The sequence below is a fragment of the Pleurodeles waltl genome, chromosome 3_1, assembly GCF_031143425.1.
Source record: "Pleurodeles waltl isolate 20211129_DDA chromosome 3_1, aPleWal1.hap1.20221129, whole genome shotgun sequence".
Lineage (NCBI taxonomy): Eukaryota > Metazoa > Chordata > Amphibia > Caudata > Salamandridae > Pleurodeles > Pleurodeles waltl.
In genome coordinates this window covers 1,142,039,752-1,142,062,270 of record NC_090440.1, presented here as the reverse complement: position 1 = coordinate 1,142,062,270, position 22,519 = coordinate 1,142,039,752, and the positions used below count along the sequence as shown (strand labels likewise).

The 22,519-nt window shown below is 46.5% G+C and overlaps 1 protein-coding gene across 2 annotated transcripts in view; it reads left to right on the top strand.

Annotated features, from left to right (window-relative positions):
• The window catches only part of GLB1L2 (galactosidase beta 1 like 2), a 746,782-nt gene that overhangs the window by 31,340 nt on the left and 692,923 nt on the right, over positions 1–22,519 (top strand). Inside the window, exon 1 of one of the 2 annotated variants that reach the window (XM_069224447.1) lies at positions 7,643–7,715. The exons of the other annotated variant lie outside the window; for it this stretch is intronic. The gene's annotated coding sequence lies outside the window, so the exon portion shown is untranslated. Of the gene's footprint in view, positions 1–7,642; positions 7,716–22,519 lie in introns of those variants that run through there. 2 annotated transcript variants of the gene reach the window in all.

Below are 22,519 nucleotides of genomic sequence, written 5' to 3'. Positions count from 1 at the left end.
TACAAATGACCACAGATTTAAGAGACCATTGTGGTTGGAAACTATATCCTCAAGAGTGTTCTGGTTAATATAATTACAATTTCTCACTCAGATCTTCATTCTGCTTGGTTGTCATTCACCTCTTGGTTTGGTGGCTGTGAATGTGAATGTGAATGGTATCAAAAACTGATCAGACAGAGGCACAAGAATGTGACAACTGGTCTTTAGTGCACCTTCAGGTGAGCCTACAAGCGAAGGATGGAGCTGGGCATTGAACAGGGTTAGCCGAGGTCTGTATTTTCAAAGTACAATCGCGGATAGGAGAGTTTTGTAAGTACTAACATTACTGTGTACACGTCTGGTATGACTGTTATCTTTGACAGACAGTGTTATTTGGTTATTCTGGGTCTGGGACATATGGTTTGCTCTTTGAGGTTGTATTTATGTTTAATTGCAATTGTATATATATATATATATATATATATATATATATCTAACCAGAGAACCCTCCTACAAGAAAGATACAGGACCTACTCTTCACAAGAGGAAAGCAGCCAGGATTTAAAGAGTACGAAAGGCAGCATGAGAGGGCAAGCTTGCAATGTGGGTGGGAAGGGAGTTCCACAGCCTGGCAGCAGCCATGCAAGAGTAACGTCTACCTCACCTGGCATCTGAAAGCCGTTTTGAGAGAGGCAGACCTTAACTCTCTACTGGGCATGCACCATTGGAAGGCCATTCTCAAATGCCTCGGCCCCTGGCAATTGATAGCTGTGTGAACAAGACAAACCACATTAAACTTTACACGCTTGGCAACTGGCAATCAGTTCAAAGAGCAAATGCCTTCTCTAATAGACAAACATTTAGGAACATCCATGAATTAAAAAATATATATATAATTTATTGAGCAGTTATTTATGACTGCCGTCCAAAACAGATGTCCATACATCCTCAGGAGCATACTTGCTTTAGGTTTCTCAAACTATTTGCTTTTGAAGAAGCTTATAGGAAGATTTTGGTTCATCAGAGTCCTTACTTGGATAGTCAAAGATAAATAGGTGACATCAGGAGAAGAAAAAAGAAAATACAACTAATTAGCAAGATGATTTGTCTTACTTGAACATAAACAGCAAGGCCACTGTAGATAAGTGCCCCTTTCTGAACTGGTCACTCCCACTTTTTTGCCTGGTATTCGATGCAGTTATGACTGAAAGCTCACTGGGTTACTGCCAACAAGATCCCCAGAGACAGATCTCTTTCCCTAAAACTGTGAAATTGTTCTTCAATTAGCAATACCTTTTGCCCCCCTGTAAGTCCCTAGTAAATGGTACCCCTGGTACCTAGGGCATGGGTACCAAAGAAAGTTCACAAGGGCTGCAGAATATATTGTGCAACCCTCAGGTTCCCCTTACTTAGCACATGCAGACAGCCATTGCAGGCTGCGTGTCTTGGTGCAGCTAAAAGTGAAAACACTACATGTCACACAGCTTGTATGCCATGTCCCCTAACATTCATGCAATATATATGTCACCCTGAGACAGGGTGCATTATATTACCTGTGAGGACATATCAGCAAGAGCAGATATGCCCCTGCTGTGTCTCTGTCGATTCTTAGACATAGTGAGTGAACAGGGAAGCAATTTTAAGTACATGTGGAAGACACTGGTCACTACAAGTTCCCCAGCTACATGATGGCGTCACTGAAAACAGAGATGTTTGTATCAGACATCTTGTATTAACAAGCTCTCTTTGATGCCAGTGATGGTTTTCTTAATACATGCACCGAGAGGGCATCTTAGAGGTGCCCCATGAAAACCTACCATCGACCCGTGTGTGGACTGACCAGTTTTAGCCAGCTTTCCACCACCAGACACAAGTCTGACCCTCTCAAGGGTGAGAGCCTTTTCCATTGGGAAATCATAAACCAAGCTTACTCTCAGAGAGGTATTTACACACACCACCCAACAGGTTGACCTGCGACTCTACATTCCAAGGCAGGGGGCTTCAAAGAATCCCACCACTCTTGGAATGCAGATCTCGTTTCATTCACAAGAGAGATGCTGAGCCCATTGCCCCAGAGCCTATTTGGCACTGGGACAGGTAGGAAATTTAGTATTCAGAGAGGTGTGTCCACCCCTCAGGTCAGTCCCACCCACAAGCTGAGCTGCCTGATGTGGACACAGCATTTAGAAATCTGCCATCTTGGTGTTGGCAAGTTTAGGAACTCTGGGACAGGGTTATTCCCACTTCCCACACGAAGTGGTCGTATAGGGAGTGTAGTGACCCCCGGGGTAAATAGCCCACTGGCTACTACACTACATTTCCAGAAACATCCCTACATCCAGTATTTCGGGGAGCTCCTGGCACCAGGAAAACAGATACATGCTGATCTACTAAGATGAAGGACACCCAAGAGTCGCAAAAGCAAAGCCCAAGGAAGAAGCACCTGACCTGGCCCCAGCCTTGCCATCCTGTGTGCAGTTCCTACTGATTTGCACCACAGTTGGCTCACCCTGCAAGCTGATGTGCCTCCAAAACCTGGGAGGCTTGCCTGCCTTCAACAAAGACCCAGGAACTCCTGTGGAGCAGCGCCCCAAGACAACGGCAAAGACTCTGGACCATAGAAAACTTGACACCGGAAAGCACCACTGCACCCGTGCTGCCGAGTTGAAGTGGGCCAGCGGTGCCAACGTGGTTCCCCAGCCCTCCAGAGAAAAAGCCCACCTTGGACTTGCCCACTGTGGACTCACCAATGCCACTTGCAGCCTTTGTACGCAGGCCCCATCAACCGCATGCACCTCAGGACACCACAGCACCCCTCGTCCCCGGCCCGTGGAGAAGAGGACTTGAGGTATCCCCAGGTCCCCGAGCATTTCAAGACTTGAACTCACCTGTTGTTTCTCCTTGACTGGACTCCCTGTCCAAATCTGCAGCCTCTTTGCAACTGGACTGATCTCCATTGACTAACATTGGGCACTCAACGCCATACCACACCTCTGCACCCAGCTGCCCCAATGCCACCTTGTGTGACCTGTTAGTGTGGACCCAACACTTGACCAGTCCTCACCTTAAGTCTGGGAGATTGGTCTCGTAAGTTGCTGTACTGTACTTGTTTGCTGTATTTGTTTTTTCTCCATAGAATAACATTACAGCTTCCAAAAACTGCACTACTGACTTTTCAAAACTGTAAAGATTTCTCTTGAAGAACGTACTTACCTGAACGTATTGATTGTGGTGCCAAAACATATATAAAGATACTTGTTATTTTTGTAAATTGGTGGTGATCTCCAACTTGAGTTGTGTATCTCATTTATTGACTGTGAGAGTATTTGCAGATGTCTCACACTCCTCTCTAATAAGCCTAAGGCTGTTCAACTACACTACCCCCTAATGGAGCACCTTGGGTTTGCTAGAGCAAGCTCCCTATCCACTAGTAAGGGAACCCCTGGACTCTGCACAATATATCTCATTTTGATATATCATATGAAGAGTCAACTTCCTATAGTTACATACCCCAGTTTGGACTTTTTCTACTTGTGTAATAAATAGCATATTCCAGCCTACTCTTGGTTTGTGGTGTTCATTTTGTTGATTTCAAAATTGAAGACAGCTGTCAGTTATGGGCAAGGATTCTAGCAAGATCCACTAAGTGTTTTGCCTCCCCTCGGCTAAGATAAGTAGTGTGCTGTGGGTTGACTTACAGTAAGGTTCCCTGATGTCTTATGTGATTTAAATGTACAAAAATATATACACTGTGGGTTAGATTCAGAACACATTTTGCAATCAACAATGTAGTTTGGGGCTGCAAAAAAACGAATTCTGAAACCCTGATTCAAAGCATCAAAATTTCAGAAATTTCCGACCTCTACTCCCCATCTCCCCCCCAAACATTAAAGCATTCCACATACAATTGTGGTAAGTCGGTAGTGGTGTGTTCAGTAAAAGGGTGGTAAAATGCTTGTCTTCAAATGAGGCAAAAGAGAGGCATTATTAGTAGTGCTTGGAAAATTGATAAAGTAATCACTTTGAGACCATTCCCAGTAACACTTCTCACTCTATTTGCACATATAATTTTTGTCCAGAAAAAAATGGTTAGCTTATGAATGCAAAGTGGGTGAGAGGTGCCTCCAAATTCCCCATATATTTAGGGATTTTAGGGAAGAGTGCCGTCCACACAGAAAAGGAGAAAAAGTTAAATGTATAGGTACAATTTGCCATACTCTTAAGGACTGTTCAAAGGAGTGAGTAGATGGCAACAGGATTATGCTTCAAAACTTCCCTTTGATTTATGTTTTCTAAAGCACAATTCTGCAGCTTAAATCCTAGAAAATGTTTACAAACATAGGCAGAAAACAACAATACATAAATTAGCTAATTTGTTTTTGAATGGGATCCTCTGCAGTATGGAGCTGGTAGACCTGACACCTTTGGATAGTAGTACCCCCCAAACATTTTGCCTTCATCCTTCCTGTTTTGCTGAATTTCTTGGCTTTAGAACCGCACACTTTATTACTGCAAACCAGTTCTAAAGTGCTTGTGCTCTCTCCCTAAAGCATGGTAAAGTTAGTCTACACCTGATTGGCACATTTACTTTAGTTCTAAATTGCTAGAAAAGTGGTACTACATATACTGAGGGCCTATCAATTAAATGCTACTAGTGGGCCTGCAGAATTAATTGCACCAGTAGACCTTTTAAACATGTAGAGGCCTGCCATTGTGGCCTGTGTGCAGTTTTAAACTGCCGACTAGACCTGGCAATAAACCTTTCTCCAGGCCTTTTTAAACCATATAAGTCACCTCTAAGGTAGGCCTAACAGCCCAAAACGCAGAGTGCATTGTATTTAAAAAAACAAGATACATTTAAGTATAAGTTTTACATATCCTGGTAGTGAAAAACTCTTAAAGTTATTTTTCACTATTGCACGGCGTATCTATTCCGTAGGATAACATTGGGTTATCTTATTACACTTAAAATGATAACTTAAGTTTGGGAGCAGATAGGGAAATTGTGTTTACACTCAAATGTATTGTAATTTAAAATCCTCTTTAATGGCAAAGTCAGATTGTAATTAACAATTCTGAAAATGCCACTGTTGGAAAACTGCCATTTTCTTGGCCTAACCATTTGTGTCTTCTGCCAGTGTTCTGGGTCACGTGACTCTGATTACCTTAGCTATTGGCCTTTGCATCTTCCTCCTGGACAGTAAGATAAAGGGGGAGGCATGATGTTGGCAGGATGGGCCATCCTGCCAGAGTGGTTGGGGCAGAGTTGTACCCTGCCTTGCTTACATTTCAAAGTGCTGCCTCCAGCACACACAAAAAACTAAACACCAGTTTTCTGTCACCCTAGACTACTTGAAGCCTTGACAGGAGAAGAAAGGAACTTTCAAGAACCAGAGGTGAGTGTATATGGAGTTGCCCCCCCACTTCAAAGGCTGGCATCAGGCAATAAATATTGGACCTCTTGAACCACTTATCAGATCACTTCTGGATTGGTGGAAGACTCACAAGAAGGACTGCTCTGCTGACCTGCTGCTGGAAGGACTTCCCAGCTTCCCTGATGCATGAGAAAGGAAGCCTAGAACCTGGAACATCAGAGTGACTCAAAGGACAAGCTGGCTGGCCTCCTGTTCTCAGCTACAGGGATACAACAAGCTCCAGAGGCCTCCTAGCAACTGCCCAGCTGCCAGTCTGCACTGGACCTGCAACTGGACATGACTGAGCCCTGCTAGCCTCTTCTCGAGAGAGTCCCTGATCCCCAAGAGGTTTCCTCCCCAGGTCCTGGACCCTTGACTGGCATCAGACAGAACTCCTCCTTGCCTTACAGAAGGTTCCATCAAACCCAACACAAAGCTTTTGCACACGGTTGCCAGGTTCATCAAAACTGACACCGAGCAAAGCAAAGCCTTGTCGCACAGGTGCCAGCTTCATTGGACCCGAAGCCAAGTGATGCTGAAAGCTCATCAGAGCCTACGCAAAGCAGCATAAAGCTCTGCAAAGCATCGCCGCACAGCTCAAAGCTTCATCGGAACTGATGCAGAGCAACACAATGAATGGCGCACACCTGAAAACTCTTCAGACCCTACACAATACGACGCAACATCATGCAGCTCCTGATCGGCTCCCTCATTGGAACACACTCAGCCTGACGCAACTTGACTCAGCACCTCGCAACCCCCGATTGGCAGCCCCATCGGAACCAATGCAATTCAACGCAGCATGACACAGGACCTCGCATCTCAACTCAAGAGCAATCAGTTACACTGTCCAGCAGGCTCAATTTGGTCTGTACCCGGCCTGCACTCCATCGCAGTCGGCGTGAACTTAGGACTTTGGACCAGTCCAGCGTGACCAGATAACCACAGCTACCATTCTGCGCTTTTTGTTGCTACTTTTACCTACAACTTTGAAATGGTATATCTCCAGTTCTACTGAATGAATTTTTGTTGTTCTGGTATTATTTTATTTATTAAAACATACTTGATTTTTCTAGATAGGCTTTTTATTGTGATGTGTTTTTACTTCATTACTGTTTTGTGTGCTGCATAAATACTTTACACATTGCCTCTTAGTTAAGCCTGACTACTTTGGTGGCAAGCTACTGCCGGGTGAAGCACGGGTTAATTTAGTTACTTTTTGTGGCTCACTCCGACAGGATTGTGGCTGTTGCTTGAGAGTGCTTTCACCCACTTCATCCAGTAACCCAATTGTTCACAAGATGGAAACCATAGTAGTTGGAATTCTTGTATGGAATAAAAGTAAACAAAATGTAGCAGATTCATTTTTCTCCATTTCTGTTGTTTATATGCACCTTATTGAATTGAACCTCTATTGAAATGTTATCAAGCTAGCAAGATATAGAATTACATCTGTTGAGCCATGTTTCACACCTTATTAACATTCACGAGGGGGATGCGCCAGTGCTTTGTAAATCGATACAGTGACCGTCTCTCGGGTTTCTCTTTGTATACCTGCCACGGAGTTTTCTAGTGCAAGCTATGCACACACCTGTTCAGTTGTCCATTCCACTTCTCCTGTGCAAGGGCATTAGTGCTTTTGCGGCACCAGAATTCAATGTAAGTTAAGACAACTTGAAAACTCTTGAAACAATTCATGTGACTTGTCAAGCGTTACCTGCCTACTTTGCCCACAGCTCCTGCTTTCACTTCCTTGGAATTGGACATTGGTAAATGTTATCTTTATTGATGCCAGCCATTGGAGCAATCAGTTGGTGCCCAGACTTGCCCTCGAGGGCGCTGTTATGAAACGAAGCAGGAACACGTTTAGAAACAAGCTTACTAACACCTACCACTGGCCATCGTCTGTCTCAGCCAGTCTGTTCACATGAATGGAGTCTAAGCAGGAAAGGTCGGTGCCCAGCAAGCGTGTGTACTGTGTGGTTGGCTTTATTATGTTTTTTTTACCGAGGAGGCTCTTGCAGCTGGCATCCATAGCACAAATCTCTAGTCCTGTTCTTCATCACGCAGGGGGAGTGCTAAGTCCCGCGTGGCAAGCTTGGTATTTTGGCCATTGTCGCCTTCACAGCTCCCAGATAGGAGACGATTGTTCATGACTAGGCATGCGGCTAATGTTTTACTTGTGTTATGTATGGCGTCTTATGATCTGGTTAATAAGTAGGTTGAAGTACACTTAACTCTCTGCAGTCCAGAGTGCTGAAGGGACTTGACTACTGATTCGCATGCCTTTCAGCAACAATCGCTGGCAGATTTTTGCCAAAGGTACGTAATGATAACACGTTGCATCATTGCCTATACAATATTATTCGTTACTGTTTTAAAATGGTATTAAATGCAGTCGATCTGCTGTCTGTTTTAATTCTTTGTAAACTGTGGATTGAGTGGGAGGGATAAAAAAGCGTACTTTTTATATACAGTGCTGTTAGTGGGTGAACTTCGCCACCGCAGAATTTAAACTGAGTAAATTAGGCAACGTAAATTCAGTGCATTCTTTACAATAGGCCGAGGGAGTGTGTTTTAAATGTAGCTACATTTCACTTTGGTGAAAGTTAGCAGCTTTGCGTTAAGCATGCTAGATTTTAGAAGGAAAGTATACAAAAATAGCAGAACCGGATCTGCATCTCCAAAAGATGAGGGTATGAGCGTGAATTGTAGGTAATACACACAGAAAACAGCTTTACAGGGGTTTGGCATAGAACACGTTTTGCGCACTAAACATGCAGAGGTGTTTGTGGCACATCTGGGGGGCGTGACTCAGGAGGTGAAATAAAGTGATGCCAATTTGAAATCAGAAACAAGGAAGTGCAGATGAGTCTGTAGAGGCGAGGTCAGTGGCCGTAGAAAGGGATGTGGTGCAATAGACTTGTAGAAACCAGATGATCTGGGACGAGGAGAATGTTGACTGCATCATGGACCCAAGCTCCCTTTTGACGGCTATGGCATCCATGTGATATGTCAGTACACACGTGGCCCATGCTGCAGTTATATCCTTGGGTGGCGTTCACCATCCTAACACATGCATAGGATTCAGCTTTTAGAATACCATTCTGTTCTCAAAACACCCCTCCAATAATATTTCCACTGTTTCGAGATGCAATGCCTTTTTCCGTTTTAAGATAACCTTCTACTAAATCAGCAGAACTTTTCTTAACAAGTCCTACTGGGCGTGCTGATCTTGCGCTCAAGGTGAGATGTGGCCATTGTCTGCTGCAGATACTGCACTCGCCTGCTTAGGTCTCCTACAGTTGCCTTTGACTTTTTCTACACCTGCCGTGTAGTGCTGATTATGCTGAAACTGAAAACCACCTTCTCTGCTGCTATGGGCAACAAAGAGACCCCCAGACGACAGAGACACAGCCCCAGGGGAGGCCTTAAAGACTTGTATTAGGAGTGGGGGCAGAATGGACTAAAGGTCAGTTTGCGAAGCAGTTGTTATGCACACTCCGCCTATTCCTTTAAATTGCTAGGAGGAGGATGCCTTGGGGTGAGTTATGAGTGTGTTGTCCTCCTCAGGGTCTTCATGACAACAACCCAATTATGTACAGAGTGCATTATCCTAGCTTTGGCAGTTATTCCTAACTGTAGCTGTCTTTAACAGTAGCCTGTCTCAAAGTGAAATAATGAATTAGCAATAGCCCATGAAACACTGAATATTATTCAAGTCAAATTGCATTCTGTTGTGATGTAACTCAGGGTTCTGAGTAATGCAGAACTTTAGTTGAGTAAAGTCCTTTGACCAACTGTGTGGTTTGTGAAACCCCTTTTATGTGATGACAACCTGATCTCTGCTGGCAGTGAGATTTTATGGGGAAATGGATCACATTGCAGGGGTTTTGTTTTCTGTATAAATCATTTGTCACAAAATGTTGATTTACAGAGGGCCACATGAAGTGACTTCAGATAAAAATAATACGTCCTTATCTGGATAATTCTTGCCAAACACTTCTTAGCTAGGCATCCTACTGGATCCACATAATTCTGGATACAGAACACTTTCAGCAGTTTACCCAGCACACACAAGATGACGTCACTGTGGCCACAGGTTGTCAAAGCTGAAAGTGAAATTGCAGCTCCTCAATTCAATCGCCAGCATCATCGTCATCAGTTCTTTTTCTGTGAGCCTGACCAACCATTTTTTTGTTTTGCTTTATAGGCAGTTATACCAGGGAATCGGAAACCTCATGTTATCGATATTCATGCATACATGCATACCTACACTGGCATTTTTTTAGACGTTGCAGTTGGCTTGGAAGGTAGTCGTTTAAGCCATTACATTGTATATGGAAGGTTACATGTAGCTTAAAGGAGTCACCTGTGGTAACATCTCTGTTGTTCTACCACCCACACTCACTGTCTCTGCACATGCATGTAGGCCATCTTGCAATTGAGTTTATTATCTTTTTTTTTCTATTACTAAATAGCCTCAGTTTATGCATATGTATGTGCAGTGGCCATCTTGTAATGGAGTTTAAAAAAACATATGAATCTCCATTGCAAGATGGTTTCTGTGCATGCATGCACAGGCATGGCAGTCATCTTTATAGAGGAGTTTCTTATGTTTTTTAAAATCTATTACAAGATGGCTGCTAGGCATGCACAGCAGAATCTCTGTGGGCAACAAAAAAAAACAAGTAGTGGCAAAGCCAATAGGTTTTGTCTATACGAAATCTATTGCATGTGTCACATTTTTTTTGTACATGTTGCACAGCAGTTGACCAGCTGAGCAAAATGGTGTAAAGTATTGACGAAGGCCCAGCACCCGCTCCCCACCGACAATACATTTTTGCAAAACCCATAAGCGAACAACAATTGCAGAGCAAAAAGGGCTGCAGCTGTTTGCGTTCATGTAGGGCTGTGGGCTGATTGTGTACTAGACAGGGCTTTAAGTGGACTAAAAAAGTGGGGGGCCTCAAAGGGGTGTGCCCGAAGGGGCATTACCAAGAGTCCGTCACAAGGGACGTGGCCTGTGTAAATGAGGACATGGCTTAAATCAAATGGCTGGAATGCTCACAAATTAAGTCAATCAACAAACGATAGCTGAAAGTTGCAAGCAACAACATATTGAGTTATTGGACATTGGGCCAAACTCCCTACTCACAAGACAGTGTTTCAGAGAAATATTATAATTCTTTCATTATGGATTTTAGTCACTTTTGCATCAATATTCTTTCCTTCCAATCAAAGCATCCACAGCTTTGAACAACATTAAATCAGGATTCTCACAAAACCTATTTCAGCGCCTTGTCAGTGCTGTATAAATAGAAATACAATGCAGCACACTTTCAGAGCTCTACTTTGGATAAAGTTGGAAAGAGTTTCACCATAGCTGAAACTCCCCCCAACACCCCCAAAAAGAGTCTCTAAAGATAAAATAACATGCAGCCAGGGACCAGAGAAGAAAGGTGTCTATTCCCCATTTGAGAAAGAAACCATATTTACATTTTGCTCTTTGTACACCATCCCAGTCCTGCTGCAGGTTGTGAGAAAAGAAACCATTAAAACAAAAAAATATACACTGAATCTCAATAACGACATTTCCCGGTTGCTGCTTGAATGAGCAGATCAGAGTTCTGTTTGCCACAAATGCATTATTTTGATTCCTGCTGAATAGAGGGCCCAGGACAAGGCAGGCCCGCTTGCCGCCTGCTGCAGCTGTAAGCAAAAATAAATAAGTACGACTGCTGATGGAGACGCGTCCTAGGAGTCGGCTGACGAGGTCGGTCGGCTCTTTGCGGCTGGGGCTACAGTTTCCGGTTTCTCGGCTCGCGGAGCCGCGCTGAGGTGCCGGTTTGAATTTTCGGCAATTTGGCAGTAGGACGGGCGTTCTGCCCGCGTTTTTAACCCATTTTTGAGTAATTGTTTGGGTGTTTTCATTTGCTGGTTCTTTTTCAAAGGAGGGCCTTTCTCTGGTATTTAACTAGGTTGGGGTCCTGTGGATGGCATTTATGTTGGATATCAAGCCGAAGGTACCGGCCAAACGACGCAGGATTGTTTCTTCTTCCTCCTCATCAGGGGAGGAGGGCGATGCTTCAGTTTCCACACCTGGGGGTCGCCAGGTTTCGGGAGGGGCTTCTGCGCCACTCATGTCCAGAGAAGAGGTTCAGGACATGATTGAGGTGGCTGTCTCTCGGGCTCTCCAGGCAGGGGTGGCCAGGCCTGGTCGTTCTCAGGCGGCCCGTCCTCCTGGGACTGCGGAGAGGTCCTCTTCGGGAGATGAGGATGATGACGCTCCATCTACTTCTTCTGGTGGGAAATATGTCTCCAGGGAAGAGATGTGGGAAGTGATGTCGCATGTCCGGGACAATTTAGGTTTTCCTGTTTTTCAGCCTGCGGGATCGGATTTGCATTTGTCCCCTCAGTATCAAACACCTTCTAAGTTTGCCATGCCTTTTCAGGGACCTGTGAAGGATATGGTGTTTCGGGAATGGAAAGATGTGGATAAGGCTCAAGTGCCACGATTCCTTCAGAAACTATACTTACTGGAGGGGGAGGATGTGTTACCTCCCTCTGTTCATCTGGATTCCATTTTGGTGACCCTGATCGGCAAGACGGCGGTCAATCCGGAGGATTGTGTACCTACGGATGCCACTGACCGTAAGGTGGATTCTGGCCTCAAGAGGGCTTTTGCGGCTGAGAATCTGGCCCTCAGAGCGGGTATATATTCGGCTTATTCTGCCCAAACTTTGGTGCAGGATTTTGACAAACTGGCGGTGGCAGTTCAGGAAGGTTCAGAGTGCTCAGAACTTCTGGCTGTCATGGAGCAGCAGGCCAGGTTGCTGGCTGACATGTCTTCTGATGTGGTCCGTACTTCGGCTCTGGCATCGGGAGCTTTGATTGGGGCTCGGAGGTCCCTCTGGTTGAGGTCATGGAAGGCGGATCCTGGGGAGAAATCTGCTCTCCTGAGACTGCCTTTTGAAGGGCGTAGTTTGTTTGGTCATCAGTTGCCTTCCATGCTTTCCAAGGCGTTTAAGGAGAGGAAACATGCCTTGCCTTACAAAGGTGGCTCTGCTTCTGGCAAGGGGTGGAGGAAGCATTCACGCTCTTCTCCCAAGATGGATTCCAAGTCTTTTTCTTTCAGGAAACGTCGTTTTCAGCCCCGTTTTTCTCCTAAAAGTCTGCCCCTTCGAACCGGGGTGGGTTCAAGAATGGGTCCTGACAATCATTGTGGCCCGGGCATCGGGCAGGTTGGGGGACGCCTGAGGCGCTTTCTTCCAGTATGGCAGGAGAGTGTCAGCGATCATTGGGTGCTGGACATTGTGGACAATGGCTAAGCCATAGATTTCGATATGGTGCCTCCAGATTCCGGGGTTCGTCCCACTCCGCTGCCTGCTGTCGGGGCATGGAGACAGGCATTGTTGGTTGGGGTCCGGGACTTGCTTCTCAAGGGGGCCATTTCCCGAGTTCCTGTGGGGGAAAGAGGTCTGGGCACTTATTCAATCTTATTTCTGGTTCAGAAGGTGTCAGGGGTTTTTCGGCCTGTCCTCAATCTGAAAGGGGTGAATTCCTGGATCAGGACGGTACATTTCCGTATGCTGTCCATTCAGACTATATTTCCTCTGGTCAGTCAGGGGGATTTCCTGGCATCTCTGGATCTGCAGGATGCTTACCTGCATGTTCCAGTGGCTTGGTCTTCTCAGCGGTTCCTACGTTTTGCAGTAGGCCTGGAGCATTATCAGTTTTGTGTTCTGCCTTTCGGCCTCAAGTCCTCTCCCCGCATTTTCACCAAGGTGCTGGCCCCTCTGGTGGCTCCTCTGCATTCAGAAGGGGTGTTTATTCATCCTTATCTGGACGATATTCTAATCCATGCGCCCTCTCAGGAGCAGTTGTGGAGGCATGTGGCCCTGCAAAACCACAGGTTTTTGGTCAACTGGGGGAAGTCAGATTTGGTCCCTTCCCAAGATCTGGTGTTTCTAGGGGCTCGGTTTCTGACTCGTCAAGGTTTGGTGACTGTGTCGGAGAAGCGGTTGTTGGTCCTCCAGTCCCTGGTGAGGTCGATCGTGTCGCAGTCTGCTCCCCGGGCGCTTCTGTGGTTACGCCTGCAGGGTCATTTGGCGTCGGTGATTTTTCTGGTTCCCTGGGCACGGTTCCATCTTCTTTGCCTGATGAACTGGTTCCTGAGTCATTGGTCTCCAGGGTCCGGTTCTCTGCTGACTCGGGTTCCGGTGTCAGGGTTGGTTCGCAGGGAGTTGGGGTGGTGGCTGGTGTCCACTCATCTTCAGGTAGGGGTGTCTTTATCTCCTCTGCTCCCAGTGGTGGTGACGACGGATGCCAGCCTCTCCGGTTGGGGGGCGTGGATGGGGTTGGTGCAAATTCAGGGGTTTTGGTCGCCGCTGGAGGCCAGACGCTCTTCGAATTGGCGAGAGTTGAAGGCGGTGTTGTTGGATCTGATTCCTTTTCAGGTCTCCCTGAAAGGGGTTGCGGTTCTTATTCGGACAGACAACTTGGTGACCAAAGCTTATGTGAACTGGCAGGGGGGAACCCGGTCGAGGGCTCTGTTCTGTCTGGCGAGAAAGATTTTTGTTTGGGCTCAGGAATGGGTTCTCTCCCTGCGTGCCACCTACATTCAGGGGGTGGTCAATGTTCGGGCGGATCTTCTGAGCAGGGTGATTCCTTCCTCGCAGCTTTTCTCCCTCCGGTGGTCGCTGTTTCTTCATCTATTTCACCTCTGGGGTCTTCCGGTGGTAGATGTGTTTGCGTCTCCAGAGAATGCAAAGCTCAGTTGCTTTTGCTCCCGGTTTCGTTGTCCTCAGGCTTGGGAGGTGGACGGGATGTTTTGTACGCTTTCCCTCCATTTCAGTTGCTCCGGGCGTTTCTGTTGAGGGTATGTCGTTTGGGAGCCAGGGTTATCTTGATTGCGCCCCATTGGACGAGGGCGAATTGGTTTCCGTTGCTCCAGTTGATGGCATCAGGTCAAGAGTGGACTCTTCCTCTTTGTCCGTCGCCTCTGGAGTTTCCTTGCCTCTCGAAGGGGTCGATGAGGAGGTTGCAATTGACGGCCTGGAAGTTGACGACAGGGTTTGACGGGTTTGGGAGTGGCAGTAGCTTTGAGTTCTACTTTGCTGGCTTCCCGACGGCGTTCCACTTTGCTGTCTTATGGTAGACAGTGGAGAGTTTTTTCTTCTTGGTGTTTCTGGCATAAGTTGGATCCTACGTCCACTTCTATTTTTGATGTGATGCATTTTTTACAGGATGGTGCCCAATTGGGGTTGTCAGTGGCTTCTCTAAGGGTGCAGTGGGCAGCGATTCAGGCTTTTAGGGGTCCTTGGCGTAATCTTTCTGATGAGGGTCATTTGATGCCTCGGTTTTTTCAAGGTCTTCTTAACTTGTTTCCTCGCCCGGTGCGTTCTTTTCCTTCCTGGGATATTTCCTTGGTTTTGGATGCGTTGACTGTCGCCCCTTTTGAACCTCTGGGGGACTGTGACTTGCGTCATCTTTCTTTGAAGACTTTTTTTCTGGTGGCCATTACTTTGGCCCGCCGTTTAGGGGAATTGGGGTCCTTGGCCTGCTCGTTTCCTTTTTGTAAGGTTTTCCCGGATCGTGTGGTGCTTGTTCCGGTTCCTTCTTTTGTTCCGAAGGTGAATTCGTCTTTCCATGCTCGCCAGGAGGTCATCCTTCCTTCGTTTTGTCCGAATCCTTCCTCAGATGAGGAGGTTCGGTTGCATTCTTTGGATGTGCGCAGGGCCTTGTTGGAATATCTGCGAATAGTTGCTCCTTTCCGTAAGGGTGATTCTCTTTTTGTGAATTTTGGTCTGGCCCGGAAGGATGAGAAGCCTTCCGCGGCTTCTTTGAGTCGGTGGGTTCGCTCGTTGATTCTGCTGGCTTATTCTTTGAAAGGGGTGGTTCCTCCCCAAGGGATTCAGGGGTGTTCTACCAGGAGTATGGCGGCTACGGTGGCTGAGCTTCAGGGTCCTTCTGTGGTGGAAATTTGCAGGGCCGCCACTTAGGCCTCACCTTCGACCTTTGTACGTCATTATAGGCTGGCGGACTTGGGCAATTTGGAGTCGGTATTGGGTCACCGTGTCTTATCCTCTATGATGTAATAAGGGGGGGTACTCAGTGGTCTTTATTGATTGTGATTAAACTTATTGCAACTCAGTGTCCGTTTCCTGTTTTCTTTTGCTATGTCTCATTGGTTTAAAGGAAGGCGAGGGAGGGACGGGAGGTAATGCGTCCATTACTTACGTTAGTGGCATTACTCCTAGTCCTACTCCCTCGCCTTCCTTTCCGTTCCCGAGCGCCCTCCCGATACGGACCGCCTGAGTTGCTGCTTGGGCTTGTTTTTGTACAGGAGGTGGTGGGGGTGGGGGAGGTTTAAGGGGAAGGGTGGGTCTATGGGGAGGCAGGAAGCCTCATTGGTTTAAATGAAGGCGAGGGAGTAGGACTAGGAGTAATGCCATTAACGTAAGTAATGGACGCGAGGGGAGAGCATGTTGTGTAAGGGCTAAAGTGTCCGACCATGAACCCAGGAAACCCGGTTCAAGTCTCGACAGAGGCTCAACATCCTGTGATTCTCTGCAGAACAGTAAATCTCTCCATAATGGACTGATGCCTGTGCAGATTGCTACGATATCTTCGGGACAAGTTTGCGCTATGAATAATTGTTAGAATAAATAAACAAATAAATATATAAATTAAAAAAATAACGAGGAGGGTGTTGTAAACAAAGACATGGAAGTGTGTAAAACTATAGCGGGGGTGATAGGCAGCACAAAAAGACAAACAATGTGCAGTGGAAAGGCAGAACAGATCCGCTGGTATGGAGTGTGGTGACAAAATGAAAAAAAGCACCTCAGGAAGAGTGAGGACAGTCGAAGGACACTGGCCGGCAGCCACTGACCGGCAACCGGAAAGAGCACTTGGTCCATCCTCCAGGGAACAGCAGCCAAAGTCGGGTAAAGAGAGGAAGTGCAGCCTGATGATATCAGAAACTGCTGTTGACCAGTGAGAAGCAAGAAAAGAAGAGTGACGGGCAAAGCTAATGGAATGGTAAGTAATGTGTGGCCTGTGGGCGGGCTGTACGTATCTTTTAAGATTTTTTTTTAAACTCAAAAGTCTTTGCAAGCACAGTGCAAGCGATGTGGAGGCGAAACCTAATAACAAAGCCAATGGGTTGGCTCTCAGTTGCAAAGAAGAGACCTACTGGGTTTGCCAATGTTTACATTTTTTTCTTAGTTTTTTAAAATTACTTTCTCAATGTTTGGCTTTCCATGGTACCTCCTAATTCATCCACTTTTACACTGTGCTCTCAGTATAAAAAGCAGATGTCACATCGTGAATCTGTGGCCTTTGGACCTTGGTTGTATCTTGGAATCTTGACTTCCCTGTGCAAAATTAAACATTAAGGCTTTTTGGGAGAAAGAAGCTAAGGTTCTTGTGGCCCTGTACCAGCAGGAAAAGTTATTTAAACCTATATTTCCTACCACAAGCCAACTGAAATACGTTTTTTCTCCAAACTGGCTAGAATCTGTGGTCTTTTTCGCTCTGTTTTGCTCAGGTGGCGTATTAAGGGGCCAGGAATGTACACCAACTTTGTTCTACTGGTTTCTTGTCCCACCAGCTCTGGTATGAGCAGCTACACCTTACTCTTGACATTTAATGCATCTTGGTCTCTGATTTTGAACTTGCCACCAACACCTCTTGTTTCCATAACACTCCTTATCACAGGCCCAATCAACTCAAGATCTTGACCCCCCTGACTTTCAGATCATGGTAAAGGATAAAATAGGCCCCATTCCTCACCATGGGAACTTAAATAAACTTGCAATTAGCAAGACCTCTTCTGCATTTTTATCTGAAACTAACTTTACTTCTGCTGCCTCTGCCACTGAACAAACTGACCATGTCTCATTTCACTGAGCTCATACCCCTAGGCAATTCTATTGTCTTGCTCTGCCATAGTAGCAAAGATGGTAGAAGTGAGTCTTGATATAACTTTCTTACACAAGAATCACCTTAAGTTGCTTGATGGTCACTGAAGCAAAACCTTGGATCTCAAACGTACTTGGTAGACACAGTCTAACAGTAAACTCTAACAATCTAACAGTAAACTCAATGCCCCAGCTCCTTTGTCCTAGCAGAAAATCTCTACTCATACTTTAGAGAACAAGCTCGCTGGAAGCTCACTCTGAAACCTCCCCAGGAAGTGACATGAAGGCCAGCGAGTGTCTGGATGCTTAGTTACCAAAATAGTGATGAGATGCTCAAAGTAATGTGTGGGTTGTTTCAGACCAGTCAGCCTTGGACTGGTCTTCCCCCAAACCTTTTGCCTGCTTATCTCCATCTTGCTCGAATTTTTGCTCTGTGGGCCTCAGACTCTGTGCCCTTTACCACTGCTAACCAGTGCTAAAGTGCTTGTGCTCACTTCCCTAAACATAGTTTGATTGGCACATATCTGATTGGCATATTTAATTTACATATAAGTCCCTTGTAGAGTGGTATACCATACACCCAGTGCCTGTAAATTAAATGCTATCAGGTGGCCTGCAGCATTTATTGTGCCAGCTACTTAAGTAGCACTTTAAAAAATGACCCAAGGCCTGCCATTGCAGCCTGATGGCAGTGTCCCACTGCCTTTTCGACTATGCCTTTAAACCCCCTTGCCAAGCCTTAAACTCCCTTTTATTACATAAAAGTCACCCTCAAAATAGTCCCTGGGTAATCCAAAGGGCAGGGTGCTATGTAATTACAAGGTAGGACATCTGCTTTTTGTTGTACATGTCCTAATAGTGAAAAACTCCCAGATTCATTCTTTTCACTATTGTGAGGCCTACCCCTCCCATAAGATAACATTGGGTATTCCTTATTAGATTTAATACATTGTAATTCCTAAACCAGAGGTGGTATATGTGTCACATTTGGTAACTATGAACTTGTAAGGATAAACTCTCTTTAATGGTAAAGTCGGATTTATCATTACAAGCCTGGAAATTCCACTTTTAGAAAGTTGGCATTTTCCTGCCCTTGGCCCTCTGTGCCTGCAGCCTGCCTTAGGTCACATGACTGGGTGTAACTGACAGTTCAGACATTGCAAAATCACCGCAGACAGGCACACAATAGTGGGATTAGCAGTGCCTGAAAGGCCTTTTCACTGGCACGATGGGGGAGAGGGCAGAGCTGAGCACAGCCCCACTTACACCTGAATAGGTTGAGCTCTGCCACCACACAATGTGCTTAACTACCATGTATTGTCAGAGCAGCCAGCTCGGAGATAGGGCAGGGGAGGTAAGAAACTCATGGAACTTCAAAGAGCCCTTCTGGAAATTTCTCCCAGCTTTTAGGAGCAGGGCCCCCGGGTATAAAAATAGGGCTCTCAGACCCACTCTTCAGTTCACTAGTGGACCTCAGACTTTCCGAGGACTGCCTGCTGGTGTGATCTCCTGTGCATTCTGCCAGGCTGCTGCTATACCTGGAAGGACTACTTTGCTGCCTGGAGCCTGCCTTGAACCTTCAGAGGCCAGCCCTGCTGTGGAGCCCTGCATTTTCACCTGCACCCAGGATATCACAAGTAAAACTGTAAACTTTGCACTTGTATAGCACACTACTCACCTGTTAGGGTCTCAAGGCACTGTACTCATACCACTATGGAACCCCTCCTGGTTTTTCCCTGTGAGGTGCCCACTCCTGGGCACCCCCAGGGTAAAGCCAGGCATCCAAGCGCTGTTGTGGAGATTAAGCAAGCTATTGCCCAGAGTTGCACTCATTAATTAGATTAGGCACCGAGGTGAGAATTATCTGGTCCAAGGGAATTGAGCCCAAGACCTGCCGAAGCGGGACTTGAACCCTGGTCTTGAGCTAGATCTCTGCTTCAGGGTCTGCTGCTCTAACCATTGTGCCACACTTCTCCACAAAGTGACTTTAAGTGCTAGTTCAGTTGGCCTGCCGTTTAGAGCCAATAGTACATAACAGTCTCCTACCATCTTGAAATCGCACCTGCACTCAACCTGTGTGAGTCCTGAACCACCAAGAGGCCTCCATCTACTCCTGGACCCTTGGTTGTAGTCCTAAAGGTGCCCAGATGGCCGATTTCCAAAAGTGTGGAATTAAAAGAAATGTCACCAAAAAGTGCTCTGAGAGCCGGTAGGAGAATGGGACCAGTCTGCTCACGTATCCGCCCGAGGGGCATTACCCGTCAGATTTACTTTGCGGCTTCTCTCGCTATGTTCTTCTCTGCAGCAGCAAATCCTTTTCCTCAGTCCTTCACGAAAGTGGTATCTGACCTTTTGAAAGTGTCTTCGGCTAAAAGCTTCTGCTTCGTTTCGCTGGATTCCATCTCTGGATGACTAAGTCAGAAGGTAAAAATGTTCACTGCGGCTTCGGTCAGCGGCAATCCAACGACGCCGCTCCCTCCTGGGACACTCCTGCAGCCTTGACATCTGAACGTCCACCTTCTCATAGACTTTTTTCTTCAAAGAGTTTCTAAGTTTGAAGGTAAGCAGTGACAAGGCCTAATCCACTCTGTGTATCTGAACCACACTCCATCGCGGTCGGCCTTAACTTTTGACTTTTCCCTGGTTTAGCACAACAAGATGTCCATGGTTGGCACTTAAAAAAAATATATTTTTATTTGTTTTTTAAGAGAAGCATGGCATGGCCATAGAAGCATTACAAATTGGTAAATCACTGCATGCATAGCACCAAATCTAGAGAGAAATAAGCAACAATGCCCCCACCGCCCATATCAGCCCACAGACACTTAAGCATCAATGTAAGCATTGCAACAAGTATAGTCTCTCCCCATCTATGAACATCCCAAACCATATGCTTCTCCGTGCCCCTCAGTTTGCACTCAGCAGCATGTCTCAGTAGGCCATGATTCCATGTGTAGTATGCTGTCCAGCCCCCAGACCTTCCCAAATTTCCAGGGATAGCCTCTATTGGTGTATGTTACCTTGTCTGCCATCATAAATACATCCATCCCTCTTCTCCACATTTCCAAGGCTGGACATACCTCAGAGCCCCATAGTCGGGCAATATCCCTCTTGGCCACCACCATAACAAGGCCACAGAACAGGAGCTCAGCACGGGGCAAGTCAACGTCATTAGGAATTCGTAGGAGAATACATTTGGGGTAAATGGGATCTGCTTTGATAATACCCCCGTAATTCCCTCACAATCCTTGTCCAGTATTCCTGAAGCACTGGCCATCCCCAGAATGTGTGTAAGAAGGTGCCAATGGTAAGTGACATCTTAAACAGTTGAGTGTTGTGCCCTTCCCATAGCATGCAAAGGTTGTCTATTGTAATATATCCTAAGAAGGATCTTAAATAGAATTAGTCTCAGTCTTGACCTAATAGTTACTTCTCGTGGGAACATCAATGCTGCCTCCTAATCCACATCTTCCAGTTCCCCTAGGTCGGTCTCCCAGTGGCTGCATAGTCTGAGAAGTGTGTTAGGCATGTTGTTATTAATAGTGCTATACGTCATGGACACCGATTTCGTGTCTAAGCTCGTCATCAACAATATACCTTCCAACGGGGCATAGTTAGGTATCCCCTTCCCCCAAAGGCCCTCTGCTTTCCTTGGGTTCTGCAAACGTGTATAAAGCAGGAACTGTGTCTTACTAAGCGAATACTCGGTTTGAAAGGACGTGAAAGGCATGATATCTCTCCCCTCCATTATATCCCCCACCTTGGAAATACATTTGCAGTCCCAAGCCTCAAAGCCCATCAGTTTTCTAATTTCCGGTAGCCAAAGTCCTTCCCAGAAGGGGTTTTCCCTCATGGGTCGGTGGTGCCATCCTAGTACAGTGGTAACCTTGGACCTTGCACTGAGGGACACCTGAGTGACTGGTGAAAGGCGTTGTTGCCCACCTCCCCTGTATAGATAGTGGAGACAAGATTTCCTCTCTCACTGCAGTCTCTCCAATCTAAAGGGGATTATGACACCCCTACCGCCAGCCTGTTTCTGGTGGTTTGCACCGCCAGGAAGAGGCTGGCGGTAAGGGGTGTCCTGGGGCCCCCAAACAGGTCCCCAGCCAGCTTTTCACTGTCTGCATAGCAGACAGTGAAAAGCGCGACGGGTGCAACTGCACCCGTCGCACAGCCGCAACACCGCCGGCTCCATTAGAAGCCGGCTCCTATGTTGCGGCCTCATCCCCGCCGGCCCAGCGGGAATGTCATAAAGGGGGGCCGCATGAGTGTGGCCGTATTGGTGGCCGCACGGCGGTTACCGCCTGGCGGGCGGCGGTAACCACCCGCCAAGATCGTAATGACCCCCATAGTAGCTTCTGGAGAGGGATCATCTTAAACATGGCTGCCCGCCCCATCAGTGTGAGAGGGAGACATCTCCAGCGTTCCAAGTCTGTTCGACAGGCTCTCATCATCCTCCTCAAATTGTTAGTGCGGCAGAGACCCGCCATTTGTGTCATATATACAGAGGTACTTGAACCCCTCATGTGAACATTGAAGATGGCTTGGGAAGGAAGGTATGGCTGTTTCTCCCTGCGGGGTATATAGGATAGATTTGTCCCAATTAATCTGGTAACCAGAGAAGCATCCCATATTCCTCAAATAGGTGGAAGAGTCATGGGAGGGACACTAGGGACTTTGTGAGATATAATGGGATGTCATCCTCATATAATGAAATTCGTTCCTCTTCAGTCTCCTCCTCGCTTAGTCTGTACCCATGTAACTCAGGGTGGGTACGTATCATGCACACCTGGGATACTGTAGTAAGGGCAATCAAAAGGGGTGACGGGATTTGCTTGCCTAGTACCCCTTGCGATGGGGAACTCAGAAGAAAGTTTGCCATTTACCCTCATTGCCGCCCCTGGGTTGCAGTAGAGCCATCTCACCCATTCACAGTATCGAGGGCCAAACCCAAATCTCGCCAGTGTACCTTCCAAGAAGGGCCAGTGCACTGCATCAAACGGTTTCTCAGCATCAAGGGATAGACATATGTGTAGGTCTGGACACTTCAGTATGGCGTTCAGCCAGTTGTGCGTGTGCGTCAGATTGTATCATGTGGAGCATCCTGGCCTAAAGCCAGATTGGTCTCTGTGGAACAGGGGAGTTATGATGCTCTGGAGGCGTGTTGCTAATACTGTGGCTAGAACTTTCACCTCTACG